This window comes from Anopheles maculipalpis, chromosome 3RL, assembly GCF_943734695.1.
Source record: "Anopheles maculipalpis chromosome 3RL, idAnoMacuDA_375_x, whole genome shotgun sequence".
NCBI classification, from domain to species: Eukaryota; Metazoa; Arthropoda; class Insecta; order Diptera; family Culicidae; genus Anopheles; species Anopheles maculipalpis.
The window spans coordinates 9,849,204-9,868,486 of NC_064872.1; the positions used below are offsets into that span (position 1 = coordinate 9,849,204).

General features: G+C 40.1%; 2 protein-coding genes across 3 annotated transcripts in view; both read right to left on the minus strand.

The window, feature by feature from the left end:
• Positions 1-6,151, minus strand: part of LOC126564707 (homogentisate 1,2-dioxygenase) — a 650,355-nt gene extending 644,204 nt beyond the window's left edge. For both annotated transcript variants that reach the window (XM_050221799.1, XM_050221798.1), the window contains exon 1: positions 6,147-6,151. The gene's annotated coding sequence lies outside the window, so the exon portion shown is untranslated. The remainder of the gene's footprint in view (positions 1-6,146) is intronic.
• LOC126565684 (uncharacterized) overlaps positions 1-19,283 on the minus strand; it is a 343,737-nt gene that overhangs the window by 169,407 nt on the left and 155,047 nt on the right. The gene's annotated exons all lie outside the window — the stretch shown is intronic.

The following is a 19,283-nucleotide window of genomic DNA, read 5'->3' on the forward strand; positions in this document are numbered from 1 at the left end:
TATTTAGGTCGATTACAGGTCGATATTTAGCAGTAACGGGCAAGGCAATTTTTTCGATTTCTTTAAAGAAAGGAACCGAACAAACCTTGAAGGTTCTTTGAACCTCCCTCAATATGAATTGAAACATTTTACAGCCTGTATCTTGTGTTATCTTGGATCAAGGACAACCTTTTTTTTCGGAGCAAAGCAATTGCAAGTTCTCCAAAAATTATGTTTTCAGCGTATTTTTCAAAAACCGTGCATCGTTCGTTCGATGCATGATCGTTAACATTTGCGTTGGTACGTTGAGATTTAAGCTCTTTAGTTCTTAAAAAAAGTAGCTTTATACAGGAAATAAAAAGAAATCAGAGAGCAGTTGGGGTGTTTCTCTCACCCAGGGTATACAGCTGATAGGAATGCCGAAACACCTAGCGTGTGGTCTCGATAACACAATCCCAATCAATACTCCTTACTCCTTACTGCGGTCTCTGTTAGAATATGCGTCCGAGGTGTTTCAATTCTACATCCCCTGGTTTGAACTTCAGAGACACAGAGACTGTTTATTGGTAGAACTTCTTGACCCCCTGTTCGACACACCGACGCTACTTTTCAGACTTAATCTATATAACGTTTTGAACCGTATACGTTGCGTTTTGCGTTTTAAAATTGTATCTGTCCAACACGTCCATTTAAAATGTTGTTCTGGTTAAAATATTACTAGTCTATCCATTTTTGCTATGAACGATGACGGCGCGGGTCCGTCATGATCGAATGAATCGTGACCCTGTCCTGCCTTCTAAATCAAGCGTAACCTAGTACCTTTTGATTGTTTTGTAGATAAAGTTAAAGAAGTTTAGGGTGGTACAGTAGCTGAGGTGGTATCGGCACTGAAGCGGGTATCGAATCTCGTCTGAACCATCTTCCCGTAAGGACTGACTGTCACGCAACACGTCACTTACTTCTATCAATGTTCCAATTCTACGTGATCCAATTCGCGCATATATCGGAGAACCCAAAACACTAAACGTACACCAACGAATGTGACCCAACAACCAAAAGCGAAACAAAGTAATAATATTCCCGGGGTACCGCGTGTGTACCGCGCTGCATCCTTTTTCCCACCCAAAGTGCACATTAACATCAATTTTCTTACGAAACAGTGATTGTGTAAAACTGTCAGCAGGTGTACCCCTAGTACCCGTACCGTTGATTGGAAATTTTCGCCTCCGCCGTGTGACGGAGAAGGAAAACCGTGCACATCGTGACACTGGACAGAGCATAGAAACAACGGCAGCACGTGGCAGCAGTGAAGAAGGGTAAGTAAGTCAGCAGCAGCAGATGGAAAAACTTTTTCCCCAAATCACCTACCCATGCCTCGAAGTACCATTCTTCGCCATCAACCAACCAACCAACCTACCACCAGGTAGCGTAATAAGATTTCGGGCCGGAGCTCAGAGCTTTTAGATTGTTACTCACTTCCTGTCACCGCAGGCTTTTCTTCCTCACTTTCCAACCCGGAAACCCGTCAGAGTAAGGCGACTCGTTATGTCCCGCTGTGTGTGTGCCGCCATTATGCACAAGGTTTTATCGTTTTGCAACGGTTTTCCCTTCACCCACCCAAACGCAGGCTTTGTGCCATGTGCCAAATGTGCCCCTTTTGTGCAGTAAGTAACGTTGATTGCAGCAGATTGCAGAACTGCAATGGGGAGGACAAATTATGCGTCCCAAGTGCAAAACGCCGATAGGGGTTGGTAGCCGAGGGTTTGCTTCAATGTTGACTTTAGTCTATTTTGTATGTGTACCGGACTTATATAGCATATTTCTGTACCGCCGGCTTTCAACAAACGTGCGAGTAAATGTTGTTGAATTGTGTGTGGGATGAGAATTGGGGGGATAAACCGGATACGGCTTTTTATCATATCCTCTCCGTTAGGGGACAAGTAGTATGACCACGTAAAATCTTATCTTCTCACCCCGAAAGCTTGTCGCTGCTGTCTCTAGAGTTTTATAGGTGTTTGCATGTGGAAAAGTTTTTGCCAGCGAGGTCTAGAAGCGCTCGGAGCTTAAGTTTGCTAATTTCGGACACCTAAATTGTGTGTACCGAAACGATATTCATTAAACCTACTTGGGCGAAGTTTTGACGGGTTTGAGGGAGGGTATTGTTGCAGCAAAGTGTTTGGTAAAGCTTAGTGTTAATGTGGTACGGTGGAATAGTTAGAGTTGATCAAAAAGTTTTCAAAGAATAATTTGAGCGATGTACTGAAAACATTTTTTTGTCAGCTGCGCTTACGAAAAAATGATGCGAGAGTTGTTTGTTTTATCGCTAGACGGTTTTGGTCGATTGGAATGTGGAGGAAAGTGGTTGAAGTTTAGAGTTAAAGCGACCGTTAAAAATTGTGTAATAAAAACTGGACACTAAAAATATCACTTCTTGATTCAATTTTAGGATATTAAACGGAAGGAGCATAAAATCGCCTAAAAGTTGTTTTTTTTATTAGTTGTATTTGATAAACATGTCTGAATGTTTTAGGATCATTTTTATCAACGATTTTACTGGCTAATAAAATTGATTGATTATTGAAGTGGTTGTCCAAGTCACAATGGTGAATAAATTCTTCAAACCGAGCTCTAATGCGCGGTACCTCTAAAAACTGATTCGAAACAGTTGGCTCCCACACGATGCTCTTATGTTTTCCATTCAAGTAATGTCCATTTTTGCATTTCTGGCTTTGTTAACAAACATAATATGCACAGTTGAAGCAGTCTTAAATTTCTAGAGAACTTTATTTTGATGCTTACATTGCTGAAAACTGCTACAATAGCTAACTGCTTTATTTTAATTTATTGAAATTCGAAAATTCCTTTACTCTTAATAAGCTACAGAGAAGCAAATGAGAAATTTCGGCTTCATAAATTTGAAGAAATGGAGCCCCGTGGAGATGGAGATGAAGCAGCGAGAACTTTATTGTACTCAATTTCTTCAAAGGCGATGCACCGTAGCCGACCTCGGCATATATGAATTTATGCAGTTGGGTCTCATGAGAGTGATCTCAACCCTGAAAGATCTACAGGATGGCAACAAAGAGATGATGTACTTAATCATGTACTGCCTATCAAACATATGTGTACCTTTTAAGAGGTTGACTTGGTTACTATTTATTCGGAGTAAATACAGCCTGTTTTCAGTTCCGCTCGCAAGAAAATATTAATGGATTCCTAGCTAGCCAGATCTCGTTTGCTGCTGAAATCACAAGCTAGATGATATCAGCTGTGATGGTCTGTGGTAGTTATATCAACAAAAGTTAAATTGCCACTGTTCTTCATTAACAAAAGCGTAAAACTTAACCAACAACACGTCATCAAAGGCCAATTGAACCCTTGCGCTAAAATGCTGTTTGGAAAAGACAGTTTTTGCTTTCAACAGGATTCAGCTCCAGCCCATAAAGCTTTAAGGAGTATTGTAAGAAGAATTTACCTTGCTTCATTAGTTCATCTGAATGGCCTGTAGCGTGTCCAGATTTGAACTTGTTGGACTTCAGTACTTTGAAGATACGCGCTAGGAAAGTTGGACGAAATTAAGCACTTGAGTTTGAGCGCTTTGAAAAAACGTTTGGTTAAGAATTTTAAGAATCTTTTTAATTTGGCAAGAAACTAAGACTGACTTCTTTAAAAATAAATGAATAATTAATCAACTAAACAAGGTAGATTTAGATAATAAACATTGAAAAAAGCTCATAGGTTGATAGGGTACAAGTTGTTAAAAGTATCTTCAGCTTTTACAAAACCTTTTGCGACTGAAGAAAAACACAATAGCCAAAGACTAACATTTTAATTTCCTGTATCGTTGCACATTCAAGCAAACGATTCTACAGCTTCTATCGTCCCGCACGTTGAATCATAGATGCAGCTCGTACAAAACACGACTATGCTTTTAACACTATGCACCGGCGCTCGTCGACTCATGCGCCGCTAGCAGTTCGTACTAATTTATTGACTTACGATCATTCTCTACTAGCGAGTACTAGCGATTTAGCAAAGATCGGAACTGGCTATGCTGACAGCTGCCTGTTCACACTCAACCCGAACAGCCAACGTTTGAAGCGTGCGTTCCGCGTGGTTCGGGTAGGTGGGAGGGCTTGTGACAGGTAGTGAGGTTAGTAAATGACATTGATTAAATTTTCAGTATACGCAAAACATGCAAGCTCGATGCACCGAGGAGATGCATCATCATCGCGGCTGACGAAGCGTACGGCGAGCTGGCGAGTTGAAGCTGATGACAGGTTGGATATTATCAGCACATTTTATCGTTCCGCAGAATTTCATCCTTTTTCTACATCGGTGGCCATGAACCGTCAAAGTGAACGAGGCAATGCGCAAAAATGTGAAAAATGTGCAATATTTCAAGAAATGGGTTTTTGAAGCTTAATTTTTAAAATTTAATTTCCCAACTTAAGCAGCTAGGAAAATCTTTTTTTTAAGCATTTTTCAAAATGTTTACATCAAACTTTATTAAACCACATGAATCAAAACTCGTGTGGTTTAATATAGTCAAAGCTAAATAATTATGAAGTTCAACTTATTAGCCAAATGGTTCCCAAACCACGTACTCGCGTAGCTCAAAGGGTTAATGTGTAGGCACGCACTCCTGATCCATCTCGGCTACGTGCACTTTCACGCTCCGTATGCGTGGAAAATTTGCGGTTTTCCATCTAGTTGAGGGGGAAAACGTTCCTGATCATCGCATAAGCGCATAAACGTGACATCATCAAACATCGCGCCAGCACGCTCCATCGATGGACACATTGCGTGCTTTATGGTCGATAATTTATTGCCTTTTCGTTGCGTTTTCCCTGCTTGGTGACAGAGTGTGGTGTGGGCAAGGATAGCAGTCACTCTTCCCACACACAATCACCCGGTTTTCCGATAAGTATGATAAATGTATGTCCATCGTCATACCGGAACCGATCGGAGAGACAGAGAGAGTTGACAGGGGACACGAGTTGAAAAAAGCGTACCACACTTTAAACAACCAACTCGATAACAGATTAAAATTTATGTCAGCAATTAAGTACATTCAATAACAGGACACTGGCCCTCCCCCTTAACTGCCCAAACCATGCACCGTGCAATTGCGTGCAATTCGGAAAGCTTGCCTCTCACTGTCAAGTGGAAAATTGGCCAACTTTTCCCCACTTTCCACTCGAGCTGAGTGGCTGAGCGCTACCAAATCCAACGCAAAAACCTCAAACTGCGTCGGCACTTGAAACCGCGCTAATAGCTATCGTTAGATTTAATTATGATTTCGGAAACTAGCGCTTCGGGCGGGAACGCTTGCAGGCTGCACTTGTGCTCGTATTATTGAATTATAACACACCCAGCATTCCCGAGCGCATTTTCACGTTCCAACGAGCGAGCGAGCACAGCCATCCCGGTGGGGCGAAACATCCGATACGAGTGGAAGTTAGAACGGAGGAATTGGATGTTTGAACAACGAACGCATTTAATGTAATTTAAAGGGAGGTAAATGTGCCCTATAACGACATTTTGAAACGGTTCAGAAAACCTGAGATTCCATTGTGGGGCCCACACATGGGGTGCCGTGTGAAGAAATGAAATAATATTAATTGGAAATGTCCCTTACGTTTGCAAAACGGCGATCAGTTCCACGTTTCTTTCTCAAGTATGATTAACTCGAACAAAAACATTAAAGACATTCCTTAAAGCTCGGAAAATGTTGAACTACATTCCATGAATAATTTAAAGAAGCAAATCTTTTATCACCTATAATTGAAAATTTTCTAGCACGCTTTTTAGGGGATGAAACATCCTAGCAACGTTTACAGTGGCTTCCTTCTGCTGTGCAGGGCCGGTTTTGGCGTGCAGAAGATGCGCGTAACAAACAGCAGAAGAAACCATCCCTTGGGTAACGTTTTGCTTCCTGTAAAATGCATGCCAAGGGGAAGCCTCCGCCTAGACGGTTCTTATCTTTTCGACGGTTCATTTTAAGTAAAACATCAAAACGAATCTCATTGGGGAACTATTTACACATCCGGTACCGGGTTCTGCTTTCTCTTCTGCTCTCTCTTCGATACGCTGTTAGTAGCATCAGTTTAATGGTGCAACGTGATAGCGTAAAGGTAGTCGGTAATGAGTTCTCGTGGTTGATGGTTGACTTGTGGCGCCTTTGGTAAAATTAGGGCAATAGCTTTATTGTTCTTACGGCAGTAAGCTTTTGGCTGCCACTGGCAAAAAATAGGAAGACGCTTTACGAGTATATTTAAATGGAGATGAGTATGAATGTTGCTTATTGGTACATTTGTAATGTGTTATTATCATCATTATGAATAATCCACTTTCCATATGCTTTAACATATTAAAAATTGAACTCGGTCCGATGATGGAGTGAACAGCAGCGCCGGTCTTCACATTTTAAGATCGGGGTTCAAATCCCATCTGTGCCGTTCTTCCTTAATGAAGACTGTCTATTCAACTACGTGGCATTAGCAAGTAAGGTAAGACATTAGATGGCCGACGTAACCTATAAAGTCGTTAAGCCAACAAGAAGAAGGGTAACGATTCTGTACGTTAAAAAAGGCTGCAATAATCTACAGAAGAACGTTTTTAATATTTTTAATCCTCTAAGACTCTAAGCGAAAAAGGATTGATTGCTGAATTGTTCTTTAAAGCACATGAGAGATATCGTCGTTGATGATCATGATATTGTTTTAGGGTTCTTCTTGTTGGGCTTAATTTTGATAAGATGCAACACACGTTACAATGTATTAAATAACATCCATTCCTTCATCTTTCGACCCCAATCCTGAACTAACTTATTCGTGAGTGCACCTGGAGGCCTGCGTCAAGACAATCCTTCGTCAGGCAGACTAAAACCTCTGTAGGTTGATGCACGTAGGGGGAAAAAGGAGAAAAAAAAATTTTAATTTTTTAAAATTTAAAAAAATTTTTAAAATATTGCTTCGAAAAGTATCTCTGCTTCTTAACTGAATGATGCCGATTAGTGATTGTACTTGAAAATATTCTTTTAAATCTGCTCGATAAACATTGTATTTTCTAGTATGAACTTTATATTCTTTTGTGACCTATTCACGTGATCATTCGGGATGTATAAACATTTTCAGTTCAATAAGTAACTCACAAAACAGATAAAGTTCACAAAAAAAATAAAGCGCAAAGAGAATGTCAAATAAAAACCGCAAATTTATATCAAAACCGGATTCCACATAACAAAACTGATGTTATCGAATCGTTTTGTGCATATTTAGTTTGCTTGTTTCATATTAATTAACTCACACACAATTAACATCGTATGCTGCTAGAAAATCAATCTGTTACGACCGTTTGTTTCACGGATGTGTGATTTAATACGATTAAAACTAGCGATAACAAGACACACTGACAAAAGCGACTCACGTGCCATCAAATCAAATATGGTTCGCTTTCTACCCGCGACCCATAAAAGCCGTTTAATGTTATCCTTTCCAGCTGCACCGTTTTCACACGTATACCTTGAGGCCTGAGAAAATAATAGAATTTGATCCTTACTTGCCTGGCGCTCGGCGAAACGGGACGATAATGAAACATAAACATTCTCGGATGTGATACTGCTGTGCCTCAATGTCGATTCCGTTTGAATCGAAATGTTATGTGAGGTGTGTAGTTGAGTGTGTGTGTGTTCTGACCGTGCGCCGAACGTTTACAGAAATCGTTTAAAATTCATTTTCACACCGGGATGAATTTTATTGACTAGAAGGTGCAACTGAGCGTATTGAATTTCGATTTTTACATTATTAACAGCTCATTACGCATTCGTTTAAACCGCATCAGCAATGCGATAAGTAGAGGGTACAGATTTGTGTGTTGATTTTTAACGGTTTGGAATTGGAACAAATCGTGAAAGCTTACGGGAAAGATTAAGAGACCAATAAAGTGCTTATTTATGTATGTTAGGCGGCACAATACGAATCATTAATGAGCGTTCCATGTTCAATCATGCACACATACCAATAAAGCCTTTGAAAAAGCTCACTTTCCCTACTATCGATATCGTTTCACAATCATAATGGACGGTTTTAATAGCATCCTTCGCTTTGGAAGACGGACATTAACACTTATTGTTAACGATTAGCAAACGTTTTGATAACGCGCGCATTCATGTGTGTGTGTGTCTTTCCGTTTCCTAATAGTCTGGTCCATTGGTATATTTCTTGCATTTTTTTACGTGGCATGTAGACGTGCAATTGAGGAGCTGTGTGTTAGGCCTCACCCCTTCTAAGCGCACTGATTTTGATAGCGTGCATCACGCCATACGGGAGGAAAGAGTTGTCGGCACACCGGTGTTCGTTAGTTCCGTTCGCTGGCTAACTACCCGGTGGAAGATTTGCTGTAGAAAGTGCTGCACAGCATTAACACTTCATCGTAAGCTTTCGTCGGAATCTCGGCTACATCAAAGCGTGCGTTGCTGGCGATGGAGGCGCCTGGTCGCGCTCAACAAGTTTCCGTGCTGGGACGTATGGGATTTAGGTGTTCCTTGCTAGGGCTGGGCAGTACAGTTGTACAGGACCGTAAACGCTGCTTGCATGATTGTATGCTCGAGAAAGGTGCTAGCTATACGGGCTAAAGCCCATCGGAAGAGGGCTTATGAAATGGGCCAATATTGACCGGACTAACGATGACATTAAAATGTAAAGTGGAAGTTGTATGCGAACCGTTCGAAAGTTCCTCATCATTATTATGGGTTGGACTTGGTGATTATAATGATAGGATAGGTAAAATAGCTCTATGTACATGTTACCTACAGTGTAATGTTTTTTTTTTTGCCAGAATCAAAAACACAAACCGTTTTGCTGTTCATGTTCGTGTGCTGTGACGGTAACATTAATTTGTTCTAGTTTTGTTTAAATTTCTTTGATAAAAAAAGCGTTCATATTTTTCGTACTACTCACAGATTTATAATTCGAATACATTTTTTTGCAGTAAACATTTTATCGAGAGAAATATGAACTATTTTTAAAGAATATGGTTTTAAGAGGGAAACTACACTGTGGATGCATTAAAAAGAGGTGTTTTTAGTTTTATTTTAAACTGCAAAAGTATGACAAAAATGGAATATAAAGGCTATAGAGACCCTTATCGTTTGATAATAAATGAAATAATTATATGAACGCTCTCTGTTGCAATTGTATTGATTTTATAAAGTGCTGCTGACTTTTGCTTCAAAATATGCCGACATAGATGCATCCAACGAGGATTGTAAGGCGGCAAGCATAGGCTGGATTAAAAGTATGCGAAGTGAGTGGCCACGGAATCCAAGCATCAGACAAGCGGTCCCAAACTCGCAAATATTCTTCCTCCGGTATAAAGATTCAGTGTGATAGGGGCCCCTAACTTCCAGTTCACTTAGGGCATCATTCCGGTAGGCTAAAAATTGAGAGGACTTCCGTTTTTCCGTGTTTTGCGTAAACATTATGTTTTCTATCAACCATCGGCATTGACTGTGCTTTTTCCTATTTTAGGACGACGGGTAGAACTTTGACAAACCATTTCAACTACAGTGGAAATGATAACAAATAACATTTTTATACCGTTGAACCTGACCGGATGTTTGATTAGCAACTTTAACTTCTCAATAACATCCTCCAGTTTGTCTGGTGAAATTGAGTTGTCTTAAACGGTATTGGAGAATGCGATACTCAATGGTATGATACAGCATTAGGCAAAAAACCCCAAAAGTTGGACGAAAAAACTGGCACTGAATTGATGATATTGTACTCACCAACAATATTTACTGTAAAATCGACAGAAAACCGTAATTGAACTGAATAAAATCGTTTTTTTACATTCTGTTCTAGTAAAGTTACGAATTAAACAGATTATTCAATGATTTTTTTTAGAACTAACAACATATTTCCTTTACCTTGGTGATGCAGCTCCTTCTAAAAAGTAATGTACAATGCGCAACCGTTTACTCAAATTCAAATCGTAGCATGTGATCAGTAACCTGCGACAAAATGCTCTAGCACCTTCAAAATGTAAACTGTTATCATTCTTGGAAGCTCCCAGAAAACCCTTTCTGCGCCTATCTGTTTCAACAAACATTCGCAATATTAATAGGATAATGTTTTCTTTTCCTTAAGCTAAGCATACTTACGCTCTGCTATGAAAAGCTGTCGACCGTTTGTACGACGGATAAATCGATTGTTGTTTTCAGCTTCTCACTCGTTTCGTCCCTTCCCGAGTCTTACACTCCTTGCGGGTGTGCTGTGCTGTGTATGTAAATAATTTTGCTTATTAGCCATGCAAATCAAGAACACCTTTTGCGATGTGAAGAAGTAAGCGATGGGAAGTAAAAGCGCTCTCCAGAATGTGCACATTTATTAGTGTGCGAGAAAGCGCTTGTTCAGCGTATGGTGAAGTAAATACGATACGATGAGCGAAAAGGAAAGATGAACAGCAACAGGAAAAAATACCAAGAAATTCATTTCGTGGATTCGTGGAAACTCTTTCATTTATTTTGTGTTTTGTTAAAGGTTTTCCCGGACCGACCGTGTTGCGTTATTGATCCGTACCGTCGTGATACGCTACAGCACAAGTGGCTCACCGAGCTTTTATCGGTGTTTGGTGGAAAGCATTGCCAAATGAAAATAAGTAAACCTTTATGTAAGAAAAGAATTTTTTGATGGAAGGAGAGGAAGGGGCTTTAATGGGGGAGCAAAATAATGAACCAAAGTATAATGGACTCATTTGCCTAACATTTATTTGGAGTGTGGATTTAGAAACGTGTGGATGGGTACACAAATTGAATGCGATTGATGGAGCAGAAGGAAGGTATTTTTATTTCATCACCAGACACAGGCACAAAATATTTTGGCACAGTACACTGTTTAATAGCGTTATTAATGATGTCGATAGAATTAGATTGAGTTTGGAAATAATGGAAACTATGCAACATGTAAAAAAAAGAACTTAAAAATTGATGATTTTGCCTCATAAACTGATGAACCATTTAAGTAAAATAATAAGACTGTAAAATTTTGATGTCAATTCAACCTAGTTTAAGCTATTTATTCAAGCTTCAAGCTGTCTAAAGATAACGTAATGTAACAGGTCGGCTAATAATTGTGAACACAGTGGACGCCCAAAAGAGGTGGTTACCGAAAAAAACATAAAAGATATCCACAAAATTGTAAAAATCAACTGTGGTATGGAGTTGATCGAGATAGCGGACACTCCAAAGGTATCTAAGGAACGTGTTGGACTTATCGTTCACAAGTATTTGGATAAGCGAAAGCTCTGTGCAAAATGGCTGCCGCGCTAGCTCACATTTGACCGAAAACAACAATGAGTTGATGATTTGGAGCAATTTTTTGAGCTGTTTGAGAGTAATAAATCTGAGTTTTTGATGTCAGTGTGTTATCTCGGTTGAGCCTTGAGTTCACCGCTACAATGCGAATTCCAATAGACAGTCGTCCGAAAGGACTGGACACGATGAACCTGTTCCAAAGCGAAGGAAAACACAACGATCAACTGCCAAGGTTATGACATCAAATTTTGGGATTCACAAAGAATAATCTTCATCGACTATCTGGAGAAAGGAAAGACCGTTAATAGCGACTTCTATATCAAGTTTTTGGAGCATTTAAAGGTGTTGAAATCGCCGAAAATCGGTCATATTTGAAGAAGAAAAAAAATTGTTTCATCAAGACAACGCACCGAGCCACAAATTAGTGAAAAAAATAACAAAAATTCATGAATTGGGTTAGGAATTGATTCGCCACCCACCATATTCTTCAGATCTGGCTTCCAGGGACTATTTGCTTTTCTCGAATCTCAAAAGGATGCTTGATGCAAGAATTTTTTGTCGGATAAAGAGGTTATCGACGGAACGGAGGCCTATTTTGAGCCAAAGAACAAATACCACTACAAAAATGGTATCAATAAATTTAAAGACCGCTGTAATCGTTGTATCACCCTTGAAGGGATGTGTGTTGAAAAAAAAAAAAAAATTTGCCAAAGAATTGTGTTTTGCAATCACAGGCCAAAAAATTATCTGCCCACCCGTTAAGCTTTGAAAACAGGTAAAGCTTATTATAAATTTAATTTTATTTCTTTACAATTTCTATCCTACGTTTCTGTGTTTTCACTTACAAACTATCTTCAAAAAAATCTGTAAAATCATACGCATACTTAAATTTAGCTTTCAAGAACCTTGAACGAAAAAATCCCTCCCTTGTTTGAGTTCACTTATCGTGTGCGTTGAAGTCGGAGACGATCGCTTTATCCATTCCGTAACCACTCCAACCACTTAAACGAATGATAAATGGCTACAACAACCTTTTTCAAAAGGTGGAAACTGAATCGACCGCAAGTAAGCCGCAAAAAAAAAAAGAAAAGAAAACGGAACCCACCCGAAACCGATTCATCCAGCTCGCTTCCGCTTGCGTAACGCTCGTTCGTTGTCAACTCGTGTGGGCCGCTACCCTCGGTCGGCTTTTGCATATCAATCATAATAAAATGGCGCCCAGCTATACCCGCAAAGCAAGGTGGAAAAAAGAGGAATCAGTTTTTTCCCCTTCTCTTCATCTTTCACGTTCTCCTTGCTGCATATCGCTACCAAGCACAATGACTTGTCCGTTTCGAAGCTTTCGTTTCATCTGTAAATGTATTTCACTCACCGCGATACGGCGAACTAACAACCGTGGAGGGTGAAATAAAGCTCAGCTGAATTCGTGTAGAAATCCGACTCCTAAAAGGTACTAAATCCCAACTCAAGAATTTCATTTCTCGATGCACGCGACTGGCTGCTCCACCTGTGTGCCAGATTCCCGAATTTGAATTTTCATACATTTCGTATCCATAAAAAAGGGGGAACCATAAATGGTGATCGATAGGGAACGATGAATTTTGCTGTAAGCGTGGCGATGCATCAAAGGAAACGGCTGAAAAAGAGTGTTTTGAAAATGTTCTGTTCCTTGGTATTCCTTGGTGGAACACACACACAACTGAACCGCATTCCACCAACCCCCCCCCCCCCCCCCATTCCACTCATTTTATTCATACTCGTTTCACAATCGACATGTCTTTCCTGATGTTACAATTCCCGGCATGGGACAAGCGCTCAAGTACATTTCAATTTCTGCTGCTGAATGCTTCCGGCGCCCTGCTCTTGTTGTTACGTTCGGCACCGGGAAAGTGCATCCTACGAATGCAATCCACGAAGTGCAACGCCACCACAACCAAGGCAGCAAAGAAACATCATTCGTTTATTTTATGCACGTTTTATTCGCGACGTTTGCTTCCTCGGCTATCGGGGAACATGAGCTGCATCGCAAGTACGCTTGCATGTTGTCTACCGTTCCTAGTCTAAATCCACACACACACACGTCTATTGCAACCGTGCACTGCTAACCGTGCTTCCGTGCTGCGGGCTTGTGCCCAAGGAACCGAACGAAAATTGGGGAAGTTATTTCGCTCGGCATTCTTTCTTTTTGCCGCCCCATTGTTTGCCCAGGCGAGCGGAACGAACTGCGCAACCCACTTGAACTGCTGCTGACTTATGCAACAGTGCGCTTAAGGCGTGCATCCTGCATGTGGCAGATACCGAGATGGCCATGGCCAGACATTCTTTCCGAGGCCACAAACAATTCCACATTTTTAGTGATCATGATGTGGGTTAATGTTGGTTGTCGCTTTTTTGGACTGCATTTTCACAACACGAACGACCGTTGTGGGGTCTTTGTCAGGGATTGACAGCTTATCTTTAAAAATTGCAGTATAAGATGGTCTTACGATTGTTTGGAAATAATTTTAGTAATTTTTTTAAACATAAACTTTGCTTTGTAAGAAAAATAGGGAAAAGTACATAGTAAAGTCTTCGAAAAATAATAATTGTTTTATAAAACTATATTAAATACATCTAATATCAATAAAATCAAGGGTTTGTAATAATTTTATTTTTATACTACTTTTGATTTCAAATTTTCCATACAAAATTCGTTGTTTGCCTAACCCTAAGCAAAATGGTGTTGAGCCACTGTTAACCGACCATCTTTATGGTACTTCCATTTTAGATTAGCCGAGCAACCGGGCAGGACAAAATTGAGCTGTTCAAAGAGACGCTAAAATATGGCAGGGGTTTTTCGCGCTGCACACAAAAAGGCGTCGTAGCGGAAAGTTCTCGACAGTCATACGTTTTTGATAACCTCACTGCCAACACCATTGTCTATCGTGATTCTTGGTGGACGCTAGGGCACCGTTTTTGGTGTTATCATAAATTGAGGCAAATAATTCACTCTCCAACGTTTGGTAACGGCACTCGGTGGCTACTCGTTCACGTTCATGCGTGCCTCAATTCACTTAACGACAACCGTACGTACTGACGTTCCAACGACGCCGGATACGACTTTCGGAGCTGTTTACTGCTTGCCCGGTGCAAAAGTTTCGCCGCCAACCAACTTGTTTCAATAGACGGCCAACAATGCTAAATAGTTGTTGCAATCCTATCTTTCTCACCGTGGTAGTTGTGGACGAAACTTTTCGGGCACGACTTTATCCTCATCTCCACACTTGAGTCCTTACTGAATTGCGTTTCCTTTTCGGCTGTTGAAGGAAAGGGAAGAAAAGGAGAAATATCCTTCCGGCATTCCATCATTGTCTTTCGGAAAAGAAAGGGTGGGAGGAAACTTTTGCTCAACTACTCTAACACCTATCGTCACGAGCGACTGCCCTGTGGGTGATTGTGAGGGGTTGGAAAATTTATTTTGCAAAACCGTAAATATGGCCTAATGTGTCACGGAACGGAAAGGCGGTATGCAAAAGGGTGTAATATGTGAGAAAGTTTGGAATGACTTCTGTAGAAAGTAGTGGCAAGAAGCGATTTGTTGACTGAGGCATGATGGGCGAATTTAGCACAGGTGGAGTTGTTTGATGGACATGCAAATGTGGATGAGAAAATATTTCAAATTTAGAGAAATAAAATGCATTAACTTACAATGCTTAATAAATAAATAAACTCGTTTGTATATTTACTTTTAAAATACTTCACATCGACACTTAGCTGTCTCGATTCTGATGAGCTTGAATATGCTCTCTATGTTTTGAAAGGTAAAAGTTCTAAGAAAGTTCCAAGAATCTTGAAAGCTGTTTTACCCTCGTTGCGTGAAAGATGATCCGCAAGAGAGCTACTATAAACATTGTCAAGGTAAAAGAATGAGAAAATGCATGTGCGATTTATGTGTCTATGCCATGTTATCATCGAAGTGATCAAGGAATTAAATACAAATAAAGTAAGCGATTGAAGCACAAAAAGGAAGCGATTATTTCCAGCATATTAAGAGCGCAGTAAGGCAATTTTTCATCGGAATCTGGAAAACTGATTAAGATGGAAGAAACACATCTGCACACCAACATTCGGAGTAGATCATTCAGTAGTTCTGAGAACATAATACACAGCAGAACCATTCCTGGGAGTACCTGGAAAGACACAACGGGAATTAAGGTTGACAATTCTTGGATGGATGTGGGAGAAGAGAATGTCGGACAATTTGACGCTTCCATTCGAATATCAATTGAGATGAAGACATGTGTCGGATTTCAAACTTCAACTTAACCTGACTATTTACTAGATTTTCATGGTAAACGATTACTATAAATTTAATTTGTATAATAAAAAGTTAAAATAAAAAAACTTATGTTACAAGGTTTCTCCTCCTGCTGTGAATGTTATTTCTTTACCTCATGTTCCGAGAAGTGTAACATCTTCTCTTTTATCCACTCCCGTAATCCCTTGATATTTCCCTGTTGTTTTACTAACTCTCAAGTGTCTCAAGCTTCTTTCACCAGGAAGACTGGAGGAGACTGTGGTCTTTTCTCATCTTTCACCCTCATTTGAATTCGTTTTCGGTATTGCTTGCAGAATCCATGGTATACTAAAACATATCGCCAAGGATTATAACATCAACTTGTCCATCAGACTGAAATACTATTCAGTTGTTTGGTCTCCCACAGTAAGGATTCACATCGATAGTGTTGAGCAAGTGGTCAGTGGTCCTTCAACAGTTTCGCTTTTCGTAAACACCTCGGTGATCATTCCTCTGACTTGCATGATTACGACTCCAGATGTTGTACCTTGTGTCTAGAAATGTTGGAAGCACACCGCACGATCGCTCAATAATCTTTTATTGCTGTCATTTCCTTGAAATGAATTGATCCTCCCCGATCTGCTCTCAGCGTTTTCTTTATACAACCCCACTCGTGTACGGGCTCGTCCTCGTCCTCTCTTAAACATCCCTTGGTCGAGCACTTCCTCTGGTAACAATCCTCTGGTATATGCCTGTTCAATTCGTCGTAAGACGTCATTCTAAAATATAAATAAATAATGTATTAGGAAAAGAGTTTCTGGCAGTGTCTAGAGCCATTTTTGATTCTTAATCACCCATATTTATTCGGTTTTTAAAACGCGAACAGTTAAGGTCTGATCTCAACACTGAAGTCAGCCAGAGCGTCATTAGTTATAAATCTCACACACTCTCGTACCGTTAACGCTTTGCCGTTAAAATTTGCAGCAACACTTATTTTCTGTGCTTTATTGTTACTTTATTTCACATTTTTCTCCCATTGAACTCACAACCTTCAACCTTCACCAAAAAAACCATGAATCAAAACCATATTTGAATTGCTTCAACCAGGCTCTTGTCCGAAATTGCCACATGTGTCTCATAAATTTTCCATTCCTAGCACATTTATCAGCAATTATTCTCTGAATCGCTTTATAATAAATGTCTGTACGTTTTGTGCTACATTCTATGCCAGAATGCGTGACATTTTGCGGTTCTGGTTGGTCATTGTTCCGTGTCCGATGTCTCCGGTACGAAAGCTTCGCTCCGTATCATGCCAACCGCACTCGTACCATGGTTCCGAATAGGTTTTAACTGAACTGGAAAGCACATAAAAATCATGTATCATGAAGCAATCGTACAGGAAGGCTCCGGAGAGAAATAAGCAACAGAAGCGTAGAATAACCCAGACAGACCTAACCACAGCCGTCCCAAACGCTAAGCTCAAACAGATGCCAAAAAGTTTGTACCTCGGTTGTGTCGTGGTGGATGGTCGATGTGGGTTACGGTTTATTACGCATCCGGCAGATACTACCATGGCGGGCGTCCCTTCACGGCGATGAAAACACACCGAACGAGAAACCCTTTTGAAGTAGAAATCAAAAGGATAAAACCAATTAATCTGTGTTTGAGCCAAATGATTAGATTTATACAAAGCGCAAGGTGGTAGGTGGTCCTTTCGTACACGTTTTTCAACAGAATACCCGCCAAAACGGGACACATTGAGTCTGAAACCCCAATAAAGCAGCAGCAACCAAACCAATACACGATTACGTTGAGATTAAAGCTAGCCAACGCACTTACCGAGCTTGGCTTTGTGCCGGATAATAACGAGTTTTGAAGGGTAGCACCGAAGGCACGAAACAGGCCTTAGAGAGCTTATCTGTTCCGATGCCAGCAAGTGAATTAGCTCGGAAAGGATCCGGAGCCCATAATTCATGTGCGAAACTGCACCGACACTATCACGATCGGTGTGCTCGTGAGTAAAAGCTTTACGGCAGAAAAAGCCGAACATCTTTCGATGTGGCTTCATGTACGCTCACTGGCTGGAATCTCCGTCTGTGAAAATCCAATTCAATTGCCCATTTGGTGGATTGCTGTCTGGTGGGTTTTTCTTTTTGTTAAACATTAAACAAATCTCTTCCCCAGCTTTAAACGAAAGGATGGGAGCTTTTAAGAGAATTTTAAATTATGGCCGACATCGTTCGCTCATGAACGGCACAAATTATTTAATCTGCTGTTGCTGTGGTGCTCGGCTGTTTCTGACCTTGGTAGAAGCAGCACTATAGGAAGGAATTAAGGCTATAAATTATTAAGCCTTTCGATGAAATTTTCTGCGAGAGCTAAGTGGATGTACCGGATATCCTGCAGATAGTTGAAGCATGCAGCAGCTCAAGTGCTTTATGCTGGAGAACATGTTTGAAGGTTTGGTTCTGAAGAAAAATAGTCATGACTATGCATGCAAAGATTTCGACCAATTTCTTTTATTAATTTTAAAATTATAATCTTTTAAAGCTAGGAAAATCATAATTAAATTGTAATCTTATATATTATCTCAAAATAAAAACTTTAAGAAGGGTTTGAACGTTATGTGACCATTTTAAAACATCCAAAATACTTTAGACCTGTTCAAAAACTTCGGTACGTGCCCAAACTGGCAAAGAGAAGTAGCAAAAAGCAAAATAAATCGGAAACCCCTGCTAAAAACTGCTCATAGTTGAATCCAAAACTATTTGGCAAAGTTTCAAACAAACTTTGGCAAACCCCAAAATGCATTAGTAGATTTCGATTATGTTTTCAATGTTACACATAAATTTTATTTTTTGAATAATGTGACTTGTAGCCTGCTAAAGCATACATTAGGTGCATTAACAAGAAATATGTGATTTTTCCATTACAAGAGTCTTTTTAATTATTTAATTTCAATTATAAAATACATCTTTAAAATTTCTTTAAAGCATAATTTACATTCTTTTCTAAATATGACTTTGATAAAAGATTTTCTGTCAGGATTTCCTGAAGTTTTTCCCACTCAAAAGGCAACGGGTTTTCTACCATTGTCTATTGGAATTCAACTATTTTTATATCATTGATAACAACTTAAACCATTTTATGTTGGAAATTCCCAAAAATGTACTTATACCTTACCCTCAGGCACATGCTATTCACTAGCAACAGATAATAATGATGTCGACCGGTTTATCTAGTGCAATGGCATGCAGTTCGCGTCCGTACAGCAATAATTAAGTTTGTAATTACGGCATGCCCTGCACGGCATAAACTATCCGGACACTATCTAATGCCGGTGTAATATCCCTATCTCTGGCTAAGCAAAAGTAAATTAATTTATCTTGTACGCAATCCCATCGAAGAACCCATTAGCTTGATTGAGCATCCAGGAGCGTTCGTGCCGGCAAAGACCCCGTACACAGTAAGGACCGTCCAGATAACACATTCAAGTGAGGGAGAGAGAGACGATAGACAGGGATAGTGTGCATTTAGGACATGCAGTGCATAGGACATGCTCTACATTGTAGTAGGAAGATCCGATCCCTATCCGATTATCCCATCCCATCGTACAAGGGCACGTGATCGGCATTGCAGCTGGTTCGTGCCATTGCACGGTCATTGTTCCGGTGCAACAATGAGCTGACATCATAACTTACTCTTGTA